This window comes from Fundulus heteroclitus, chromosome 14 (genome assembly GCF_011125445.2).
Source record: "Fundulus heteroclitus isolate FHET01 chromosome 14, MU-UCD_Fhet_4.1, whole genome shotgun sequence".
In the NCBI taxonomy this organism is placed as follows: Eukaryota; Metazoa; Chordata; class Actinopteri; order Cyprinodontiformes; family Fundulidae; genus Fundulus; species Fundulus heteroclitus.
Window position 1 is genome coordinate 30,077,083 of NC_046374.1, and position 11,878 is coordinate 30,088,960.

Consider the following 11,878-nt stretch of genomic DNA (forward strand, 5'->3'; position numbering starts at 1 on the left):
AGTCTGCGGCTCTGCTTCTCCCGGCCCCGTCTAGCGATCGCCACCTCCCCACGCCGCTATTTCAGTAAAACAATGACTAGTGCAAAATGAAGTTGTATTTACCGGAGATGAAGTGTAGACTGCACATTCTGTCGGGGTGTGATGGCTCCCCCAGTCGACTGGGATCGTGTGCCTGGGTCTTTCTTCATTGAAAATATCCATTTCTTTTGTCTTTCTTCCTCCTTCGGTAAACGACAGAAACGTACATCCAACGAATTGGAATGCCTCTGTGTGCAACCGGGAGCACAACAAGTCGTAGGCATTGTTTACATTTCGAAAATAAACTAACTAAAAGCACGCTCTAATTCACCCGTTTTGTAATGATAGAATGCGAGAACAGTCCTGTGTTTGCCTACAAGCGGGACCCGGAAGTAGCGCGGACGTCGTGACGCGTGACGTCACATGTGACGTCACGCGCGAACTACCCTATTGGCTCTCACTGAAATGAATTTCCAGATTTTTTGCTTTCATGGCTCTCTGAGTCAAAAAGGTTCCCGACCCCTGCGTTAAACGATCATCTGTGCTATATTCAACCGACCCTGACTGATGCGCAACTCCGCGATAAGCTAGTTTTTTATGATTTTAAAACTTTTACAGATCAAACTGGAAAACACATCCCGTATCTTGTAAGCACAAAAACCTTGGCTGGGGATGTTTGGTGTTCTTATGGTTTGAACTGCGTCAGGGATTTTCTGCTTCATTTTAGAAAACCTCGGTTCAGAGGTCATTCTTTTCTTGCCCACAACAGTCGTGGGTTTGACTCATACTTGATTCTAAGTGAGATGGTTAAACTCGGCATCAAACCGTTCTTGATCACACAGGGGAGTAAAATCCTTTGTTTTACTGAGCCTGATTACAGTCTCAAATTCATAGACAGTCTCTCGTTCCTTACAATGAAACTCAGTCAAATGCCAAAAGCGTTAGGTTTCACTGATCACTGTAAGGGTTTTTTCCCTCACTTGTTCTCCTCTGAGAAGACATTGAACTACATCGGCCCGCTTCCTCCACCCAGCTTCTACGCTGTGGAGCATATGAGCCCTGCTGAGCAGGAGCGTTTTTCCATTTGGTACAACGAGGCCTGTAAGAATCCCTTTGACTTTAAAAAAGAAGCTCTTTATTATTGTCAGAATGATGTGGAAATTCTCTTCAGGGCTTGTGTGAAATTCAGAGAAGAGTTCTTTAAAGAGACAAACGTCGATCCTTTTAAAAGCATCACCATAGCAGCAGCCTGTATGAATGTTTTCACAGCAAATTTTCTTCCGCCTAACACACTAGCCATACCTTCCCCAGTGGATTATCCGCGTCAGTGCAAGACTTTTTCAGACGCCTCCATTCAATGGCTGGAGTGGGTAGCTGGCGCATTATCGCCACCTACTGTTCTGATTCAAACCCCTACACCGCAGCAACAGACCTTCACAAAATAAAAGCATGTGAGCAACATGCGTTAACGCGCGTTAAAGAAAATATCGCCGTTAATAGTTTAATGAGTTAACGCGAAATTAACGCGTTAACTTGCCCAGCCCTAAAATATATATATATATATATATATATATATATATATATATATATATATATATATATATATATATATATATGAATAAACCAGAATTTTCCTCAGAGCCTCAGATCCTCCTCCTCTACGTATCACAGAACACTCTGGTACTGAGGAACTCCAAATTACTTCGCTGTGATACAGATTGGGCCCTGGCCGCACGTTTATCAGACATGACAGTTTCCAGCATCAGCCTGGGCCTTTTGCCAGAGATTATGGAATATCTGTGATAATACGTGGCAGAAATAAGAAAAACAAAAGGATAAACAGGAATAAATGTAATATTCTAGGTTCTGTTTTGGTTTGTTTACTCTCCTGCCTTAGGTTCTCTGGCTGCTTTGAGTTTTGTCTTGTCTAGGTTCCTGTTTTGCTTGTTTACAGTTAGTTTATCCTGTTTTGGTCATCCGTGTTAGACTTGGCTTTATCTTCTGTTTTAGTTTTATACTTCGGGGTTGTTTTGTTATAAGGTCTGGTGTAGTTTGTTTCTGTCCACTTGTCCTCCCAGCTTTTTAGGTTTGGTTTCTGATCTAGTCTTGTTTTGAGCCTCAGCACTGATGTCTGGTCTAATTACTTACTCTGCACACCTGCCTAACTCCACCCCTGCTGCAATCACCTCTCACCAGTTTCACCTGCCTCCACCTCCATATATACTGTTGAGACCAGACATCAGTGCCAGGTCGTCTTGTTGGTCTTGTCATGTTTTTTGGGTGAGTCAATCCTGATCTGATGTTTGTTTTTGGAATTTTGACCAAGTTTTTCCCTTCCAGAGAACCTGAGTTATTTTGTCATGTTACCAGTCAGTTTCTGTTCCTATGAAGTTCTGGATGTTTTTTATTAGTCTTTTTGATTATTCAGTCCTTTTTGCATTTCTCTGCTTTTTGTTAAATAAATCCCTTTTTTAAGAACCTCTGCTGGTCTAGGTGAATTCTGGGTCCGCTGCCGTGATTCATTACAGTACGACCTCGCCAGTTTTTGGACCCATCGCCAGATCAGTAAGTTTATTTATGTTTTGCCTTTTTCCCGCTCTGCTTTTTAAGTGTTTACATAAGTCTGCAGCATTCAGAGGGCCCTGTTCCCTGCAGAGCTGTAATGAAGGGAGCATTTGAGGGTTCTAGGCTGGTGCTCTGCCCTCCCGGGTATGGTCCCAGACGTCACCTCCTTGGCAGCAACACTCCCCCGCAGCGGTGCCATCCAGACCCGGATTTTTTTCTGGAGGTCAGTGCGGAGGTGGTGCAGGAGCTTCGTCCTGACCTTTTCCCGGAGCCGACCCCGTATCCTTTTCCTGATACTGAGGCACAGGGATCGCCGCGGGGCCCGGCGGCTCCATCCCGTCAGGAGGGATCAGCATCCCCGCAGTCTTCACTGTCCGGCTGCCGGAGGAGAAGACGACGGCTTGTCTGCAGCTCCTCCAGCAGCGGTCAGCGGTCAAACGGGCCAGTCCAGCCACGTTCTGCTGTTGCATCTCAGTTCCTGTCGGCAGCCTCCATGGCCCCTACTGCCACTACATGTCCAGCGGTTCAGTTTCCTCCACCTTCCAGCCCTGAGACGTCTACTGCTCCTCCTAGTGGGGTCCCAGATGCCGACTACAAGGCTTTGGAGGACAAAATAAGAACTTTTGCCCCCATAATTAAATGCCTCAGGGAGGCTCTTCACTGTAGTTATTCTGCAGAATTGGAGGCTAAATTAAGGGACGTTGAGGGCCATTATAGGGCAGCTCTCACGACTTTCTACAGCCGACCCGCTCCTGAGGCTGTCCCCGAGGGTCCGGCCGACGCCTCGGCACCTGTGTCTGTCCCCGAGGGTCCGGCCGACGCCTCGGCACCTGTGTCTGTCCCCGAGGGTCTGGCCAACGCCCCGGCTTCTGAATCGGTTTCTGAGGGACTGACTGACGCTTCAGTCCCCGAGCCTGTGCAGGATGGCCCGCCTCTGCCCAAGTCCCGAGAGGGGGCCCTGGAGGACCTGCCTCCGCCCAAGCCCCATGAGGGGGTCCTGGAGGACCTGCCTCCGGTCTGTGTCCTCAAGCCCTGTGAGGAGGTGGTCCAGGAGGACCCGCCTCCAGTCTGTGTCCTCAAGCCCTGCGAGGAGGTGGTCCAGGAGGACCCGCCTCCGGTCTGTGTCCTCAAGCCCTGCGAGGAGGTGGTCCAGGAGGACCCGCCTCCGGTCTGTGTCCTCAAGCCTTGCGAGGAGGTGGTCCAGGAGGACCCACCTCCGGTCTGTGTCCTCAAGCCCTGCGAGGAGGTGGTCCAGGAGGACCCGCCTCCGGTCTGTGTCCTCAAGCCTTGCGAGGAGGTGGTCCAGGAGGACCCGCCTCCGGTCTGTGTCCTCAAGCCCTGCGAGGAGGTGGTCCAGGAGGACCCGCCTCCAGTCTGTGTCCTCAAGCCCTGCGAGGAGGTGGTCCAGGAGGACCCGCCTCCGGTCTGTGTCCTCAAGGCCCTGCTCCGACGCCGGCCGCCCAAGGCCCCGCTCCGACGCCGGCCGCCCAAGGCCCTGCTCCGACGCCGGCCGCCCAAGGCCCTGCTCTGACGCCGGCCGCCCAAGGCCCTGCTCTGACGCCGGCCGCCCAAGGCCCCGTTCCGACGCCGGCCGCCCAAGGCCCCGTTCCGACGCCGGCCGCCCAAGGCCCCGTTCCGACGCCGGCCGCCCAAGGCCCCGTTCCGACGCCGGCCGCCCAAGGCCCCGTTCCGACGCCGGCCGCCCAAGGCCCCGTTCCGACGCCGGCCGCCCAAGGCCCCGTTCCGACGCCGGCCGCCCAAGGCCCCGTTCCGACGCCGGCCGCCCAAGGCCCCGTTCCGACGCCGGCCGCCCAAGGCCCCGTTCCGACGCCGGCCGCCCAAGGCCCCGTTCCGACGCCGGCCGCCGAAAGCCCCGTTCCGACGCCGGCCGCCGAAAGCCCCGCTCCGACGCCGGCCGCCGAAAGCCCCGCTCCGACGCCGGCCGCCGAAAGCCCCGCTCCGACGCCGGCCGCCGAAAGCCCCGCTCCGACGCCGGCCGCCGAAAGCCCCGCTCCGACGCCGGCCGCCGGAAGCCCCGCTCCGACGCCGGCCGCCGAAAGCCCCGCTCCGACGCCGGCCGCCGAAAGCCCCGCTCCGACGCCGGCCGCCGAAAGCCCCGCTCCGACGCCGGCCGCCGAAAGCCCCGCTCCGACGCCGGCCGCCGAAAGCCCCGCTCCGACGCCGGCCGCCGAAAGCCCCGCTCCGACGCCGGCCGCCGAAAGCCCTGCTCCGACGCCGGCCGCCGAAAGCCCTGCTCCGACGCCGGCCGCCGAAAGCCCTGCTCCGCTTTCTGATGTAGGGTTTTCCTGTAGAGACTCTGCCACGCCGGGGTCGGCCTCTGTGACGGCCGCACAGAGTTTGGCTGGTTCGCCCTTTTTGGGTTGTTGTCTGTTTGGAGTTGTGTTTTTTGACCTCATTAACAGCTTTCTGTTTCAGACGTTGGCCCTCCATCCTGGAACCCTCTCCACCCGCCCAGTATGTCTTGTTTTCTTTGGACTCCTGTAGATGTTGGAGGGCGTCTGGAATCCGCCCTTGAGGGAGGGGCTCTGTAATATTCTAGGTTCTGTTTTGGTTTGTGTACTCTCCTGCCTTAGGTTCTCTGGCTGCTTTGAGTTTTGTCTTGTCTAGGTTCCTGTTTTGCTTGTTTACAGTTAGTTTATCCTGTTTTGGTCATCCGTGTTAGTCTTGGCTTTATCTTCTGTTTTAGTTTTATACTTCGGGGTTGTTATGTTATAAGGTCTGGTGTAGTTTGTTTCTGTCCACTTGTCCTCTCAGCTTTTTAGGTTTGGTTTCTGATCTAGTCTTGTTTTGAGCCTCAGCACTGATGTCTGGTCTAATTACTTACTCTGCACACCTGCCTAACTCCACCCCTGCTGCAATCACCTCTCACCAGTTTCACCTGCCTCCACCTCCATATATACTGTTGAGACCAGACATCAGTGCCAGGTCGTCTTGTTGGTCTTGTCATGTTTTTTGGGTGAGTCAATCCTGATCTGATGTTTGTTTTTGGAATTTTGACCAAGTTTTTCCCTTCCAGAGAACCTGAGTTATTTTGTCATGTTACCAGTCAGTTTCTGTTCCTATGAAGTTCTGGATGTTTTTTATTAGTCTTTTTGATTATTCAGTCCTTTTTGCATTTCTCTGCTTTTTGTTAAATAAATCCCTTTTTTTAAGAACCTCTGCTGGTCTGGCTGAATTCTGGGTCCGCTGCCGTGATTCATTACATAAATACTTAAAAGTCATAAACTGTCAGATGCAACCTGTCACAGAGACATCCTCAACCCCTAACTCATATAAACTGGGTTCATTAAATATTAGATCTCTGTCAGGAAAATCCCTTTTAATTAATGACTTCATTATTGACAATAATCTTGATGTAATGTTTTTAACAGAAACATGGTTGCATGAATTTAGTGAAGCAGCTATACTGATGGAGTCACCTCCAAACTACATTTTCCTTTGTGAGAGCAGACAGCAAAGGAAAGGTGGAGGAGTAGCAACATTGTTTAATGATTCCCTAAAGTGTAAAAAGGTGTTTTTGGGAAAATTTGACTCTTTTGAACATTTGGCTCTCCAGGTAAAGGGCCCGGTACCAACTGCTTCTGAATGTGTACAGGCCTCCTAAGTCCACATCAAACTTTTTTAAGGATTTTAGTGACCTCCTGTCTGTGATATGTGTTGACTAGGACTGTTTAATAATTGTGGGAGACTTCAACTTTCACATTGACAACCCTGAAGACAGAACTGCAAAAGAACTGTGTGATACACTTAGAAACTTTAATTTAACTCAGCATGTTAAACAGCAACACACAAACAGGGACACATATTAGACTTAATCATCTCTAAAGGTCTAAAGATTTTTAACGTCAATGTAACTGATGTTGCCCTATCTGATCACTTTTCTGTTACCTTTGAAAGCATCATTTCCAGTGACTCATTTAGCCAAAGGGACATCGTAAGAAAACGCACCTTTAAGGACAATGCCACAGAAACCTTCATCCAAGCTTACTCTGCTACTTTAACCTTGGGCTGCAACTCAGTAGATGAGCTAGTAGATAACTTTCAGTCTAAAGTCTCAGACATCATTGACTGCATTGCTCCAGTTCAAGTGAAGGTTCTTTCCGGGAAGAAAAAATCTCCTTGGAGAAATGCTCCAGCAGTTAGAGGTGAAAAAAGGGAATGTCGAAAAGCTGAACGCAGGTGGAGAAAGAACAGACTCCAGGTTCACTATGACATCTATAAAGAGAGACTTTACAGATATAACTTACAACTGAAAAATGCAAGGGAATCTTTTTTCTCTGAGATCATCAAGAAAAACATTAATAATGCTCGTGTTTTATTTTCCACATTCGACAGGTTAACAAATCCTCCTGTGTCCGTGGCTTCTGAACTCCACTCCACCAGGGCCTGCAATGAATTTGCTAACTTCTTTACTGAGAAAATCCAAAAAATTAGAGGATCACTTTGTACTACCATATCAACACCAGAACCAATGCCGTATTCAGCTGGAACTACTTCTGACGAAATGTCCCAATTCAGCCAAATAAACTACAAAAGCTTAGAGCAGATCACTCAGCAGCGAAGTTCCTCCTCCTGCTGTCTTGATGTTCTACCCACAGCTTTCTTTAAAAAAGTTTTACCTGTCATAGCATCTGATTTGACTCAGATAATAAACACGTCTCTTCTGTCAGGTGTTTTCCCCCAGTCCCTAAAAACAGAAAATATCAAACCACTGCTGAAAAAGAACAACTTAGACAAACTTCTACTCCAGAACTATAGGCCAATCTCAACCCTCCCCTTTATCAGTAAGATTATTGAAAAAGCTGTATTTCAACAATTAAACACCCTCTTAACTACGACCAGCCGCTTTGACGTATTCCAGTCTGGCTTCCGTGCTCACCACAGTACAGAGACGGCCCTTATCAAGGTGTTTGATGACATCCATATAAATACAGACTGTGGAAGGAACACCGTGCTGGTTCTATTGGATCTCAGTGCAGCATTTGATACTGTCGATCACTCCATCCTGTTAGAACACCTGGAGAACTGGGTCGGCTTCTCTGGTACAGCTCTCAACTGGTTTAAACCCTACTTAAAGGACAGGGACTTTTTTGTATCAGTAGGTAACTTTACATCAAAGATGACAAAAATCACATGTGGGGTTCCCCAAGGGTCCATCCTGGGTCCCCTCCTCTTCAATATCTACATGCTCCCTCTAGCTCAGATCATAAAAAACAACAACATCAGCTACCATAACTATGCAGACGAGACACAGCTTTACATCACCATGTCACCAGGTGACTATAAACCAGTTCAGGCACTGAGTAAATGCCTAGAAGAAATCAATGCCTGGATATGTCAAAACTTTCATCAATTGAATAAAAACAAAACTAAAGTAATAACTTTTGAACCAATATAGGAGTGATCGAAAGTTAGCACACAGCTTCAGTCACTTCAGCTAGGAACCACTGATCAGGCCCGAAACCTGGGTGTAGTGATGGACTCAGACCTGAACCTTCAAAAGCATCTAAAGACAATTACAAGGTTGGCTTTCTATCACCTGAGGAACATTTCTAGGATTAAAGGACTAATGACTCAGAAGGATCTGGATAAAACTAATCCATGCGTTTATATTTAGTAGAATTGATTACTGCAACAGTGTTTTCACAGGCCTGCCTAAAAAGTGGATCAGACAGCTGCAACTGATCCAGAACGCTGCTGCCCGCGTCCTCACTAAGACTAAGAAAGTAGAGCACATAACCCCAGTTCTAAAGTCCCTACACTGGCTCCCTGTATCTCAGAGAATAGACTTTAAAATACTTCTGTTAGTCTATAAATCCCTAAATGGCTTAGCACCTAATTACATCACAGACTTGTCATCAGTGCATCAACCCTCCAGTCCACTAAGGTCTTCTGGCTCCAGCCTACTCTGCATACCTAGAACCAGAACCAAACACGGAGAAGCAGCATTTAGTTCCTATGCTCCACTTATCTGGAACAAACTTCCAGAAAACTGTAAAAGTACGGAAAGCCTGAGTTCATTTAAATCGAGATTAAAAACACATTTGTTTAAAATTGCCTTTGAATGTTCCAGTTAAACTGTTTTACTGTTTTTAATGTTCTTTTTGTTTCTACATTCTATCCCTACTTGCTTTTATTCCTATATTTTAATCATGTAAAGCACTTTGCATTGTCTCTGTACTGAATTGTGCTATATAAATAAATTTGCCTTGCCTTGCCTTGCCAAAGACCCACCCCCAGTGCACCGAGGCATACGCCAGGGGAACCAGAACCCCAGATGCCTGAAGGGACCCCCCGAGCAAAGGTGCCCAAGAGGGGCCAACACAGGGAAAGCTGTGTCCCCCATCCAAGGGAAGACCACAGTTGGGCCCCAAGAAACCCCCCAACAGCCACAAACTCAAAGCCCCTGGGAGCCACAAGGACGAGCCGGCAGGCTCTGCCGGCAACCAGCTATGCAGATCCAGCCATGGGCCCAAGGCCCAACGGTGCTCTCCGGTTGGGGCCCCAACTGAGCCACAGGGGCCCAGGCCCTGCTAAACAGCTGCCAGCGCCCGCCCGAGTACCCGTCCTCGGACACGAGGACCACCAATGCACCAGCCAATAGAGGAGAGTAGGACAGGATGGATGGGCGTCATACTTAGGGGAGACCTGAGATGTCATTTACACGTTCTCACGCTAGTGCCCCTGGGAACATGCGACAACTCCGTCCACAAAAAGAGGGGGATACGCAATACATGCACTAGAAAAAACTTCTCCAAATACTTCAGGAGAAGTTCCCTCATGCTTAAATACTCCACAGTCATCCCAGTCCCTAGAAACGCACCATCACACGGTTGATTCATGACAGGCCTGCCACCCTGTCTGTGGTCATGAAATCCTTTGAGCACCTGGTGTTGAAGCATCTGAAGTAAATCACAGACCCCTTCTAGACCAACTGGAGTTTGATTACCTTTGGAACAGGTTGGCAGATAATGAAGTAAACCTGGACTACACTCCATCCTGTACCACTTCAACCACCTAATGTGCACTGGTATGCCTGTGGACTTCAGCTCGGCCTTCAACACCAGCAGCCCAGTCATTCTCCATCAGAAGCTCACCCAGATCACACCTGTCAGTGCAACCATCTTCTCCTGTACATGAACCATCAGCACTGGCGCCCTCCGGGGGTTGGGTTCACTACCAACTCCTTTCTGTACACAAATGACTGCATCTAAGCAGACTAGCGTGTGAAACTCCAGACGTTTGAGGATGGCATCAATGTAATTGGTCGGATCCAGGTCAGGAATGAGGCTGCAAACAGACGGGTGGTGACTGGATGGTCCGCTGGTGTTGTCAGAACCATGTTTATTATTATATTTATTTAACCAGGTATGCTTCCTTGACATTAACAATCTAGATTTTAACAAAGAACTGCCCAAAAATGGCAGCAGCACCCAGTCATTACAAATCATAGAACCACAGATAACAATTGAAATACATGATGGTAATTGAAGAAAATAACAAAAGAAGCACACTCATGAAAGTAAAGATAGGGCTAAAATACAATTTGACATTTTTCTACCTTTAAGTAGTTACATCAATAACTGTGACATTATACTGCTAAAAACACTGCCTTTAGGTAGTCCACTTTGTTTCGGTTTACTTTCTTTACATGATACATGGAGAAGTTAGTAGTTGCTTACAGAACTTTGTTTTTGATTGTTTTTGATGACTCCTGCGGAGAAATTGAAGACAATAAGGGTGGTGAAATAATTTTTACCAAGACTCAAAAAATGTCATTTAGTTCTGTTTCTCTTAGGTATTTCATATAAACTTGTGTTTTCCATTTACAGAGACCACTGAATGCTCCAAACAACGAGAAAAGGTGTTCAGCAGGATGGTTTATGTTGCTGACACGCCCGGTCTCTTTGACACTGATCAGTCTGGCGAAACAGTGAAGAGAGGAATGTCAAAATGCATCAACATGACAGCTCCAGGACCCCATGCCATTCTGCTGGTTATCAAATTTGGAACCTTTACAGCAGAAGAAAGAGAGGCGGTGATGAAGGTGGAGGAGATCTTTGGAAAGGAGGCCTGGAAGTACACCATTATCCTCTTCACCCATGGAGATGAGATCAAGTCAAACTTTGAGCAAAAGCTTAAGAATGCTCCATCTGGCCTGCAGGAGATATTAAAAAAGGCTGGAAACAGATACCATGTGTTCAACAACCTCCAAGCAAGTGATTGTCGACAAGTTATGATTCTGCTGGAGAAGATCCAGAAGATGGTAGATGACAATGGAGGACAGTTTTACTCAAATGGTAACTATGAAGAGGCTAAGAAGATGTTGGATCAGTGAGAACTTGATATGTAGAATTACTATGAAAAGGTGCTGGAAGAGAAACTGAAAGCTGTGAAGGCAGATTATAAGAGGCAGTTGAGTGAAGCTACAGAGGAACATGAGCAGGTAGAGAAAAAGTTGGAGTCTGAGTTGGAGGAGTTGAAGCGATACTACAGCGTCCTAGAGAGCGGAGTCTGTCAGTTTTTAGAGCAGATAGACAAAGATGATGACTATAGTGAACTTTGCAAGCGGTATGAGGAAACCCTGAAACTGAACTGAAGGACACGTGTTATGTTCTGAGAATCTTATTCAGTCTCATTAATGTCATTGACTAATTTTATATAAAATTATACTGTAAATGTTCATGTAATCTGAATAACGGTACTCTAATAAAACTAACCAGTTTCAGACAGGATTTTCACAAGGTCTTTAGATATTGTTTTGGGGTATTTTTAGATAATTTGCACAAAACATGTCTAACTCTGGGACTAAGAGCCTGTGTTTTTCCTGAAGTGAACAGTATAGTTGCTGGAAATTCTTGTGTATTATTGTTTGAACAGCTAAACATAGCATCTCCAGGCATCTGGAAAATGTACTCAATGATAAACCAGGTGTGGGCATTCATGGTTCTCCATATACCATGTTTTTATCTATTGGAGCAGATTACAGTGAGAAGACAGCTGCAAAATTACCCGAAGTAGCAGCCACAGCAGCAGGAAAAGATGCCATAGGAACAGTAAGCGAAACTAATAGGAGGAGGTGCTAGTTTTTGCAGGAGGAAAACATGAACCTCAGAGTGGGTGAGCTGTAAGTGCCCACATGGGTGACTAAGTAGAAGGGGTTATTGTATTTATATCCCATAAAAATCTAAAACAGTTTAGTGTCCTACTCCTCATGTATTTCTGTTGTACCATGTGCTCCAAAGGTATGCAAGGTTCTTGAGCTCTTCTTAAA

At 47.5% G+C, this 11,878-nt stretch overlaps 1 pseudogene; it reads left to right on the top strand.

Moving 5' to 3' along the window:
* Positions 1–11,207, top strand: part of LOC118565949 — a 29,959-nt pseudogene extending 18,752 nt beyond the window's left edge.
* The last annotated feature ends 671 nt before the right edge of the window (positions 11,208–11,878 follow it).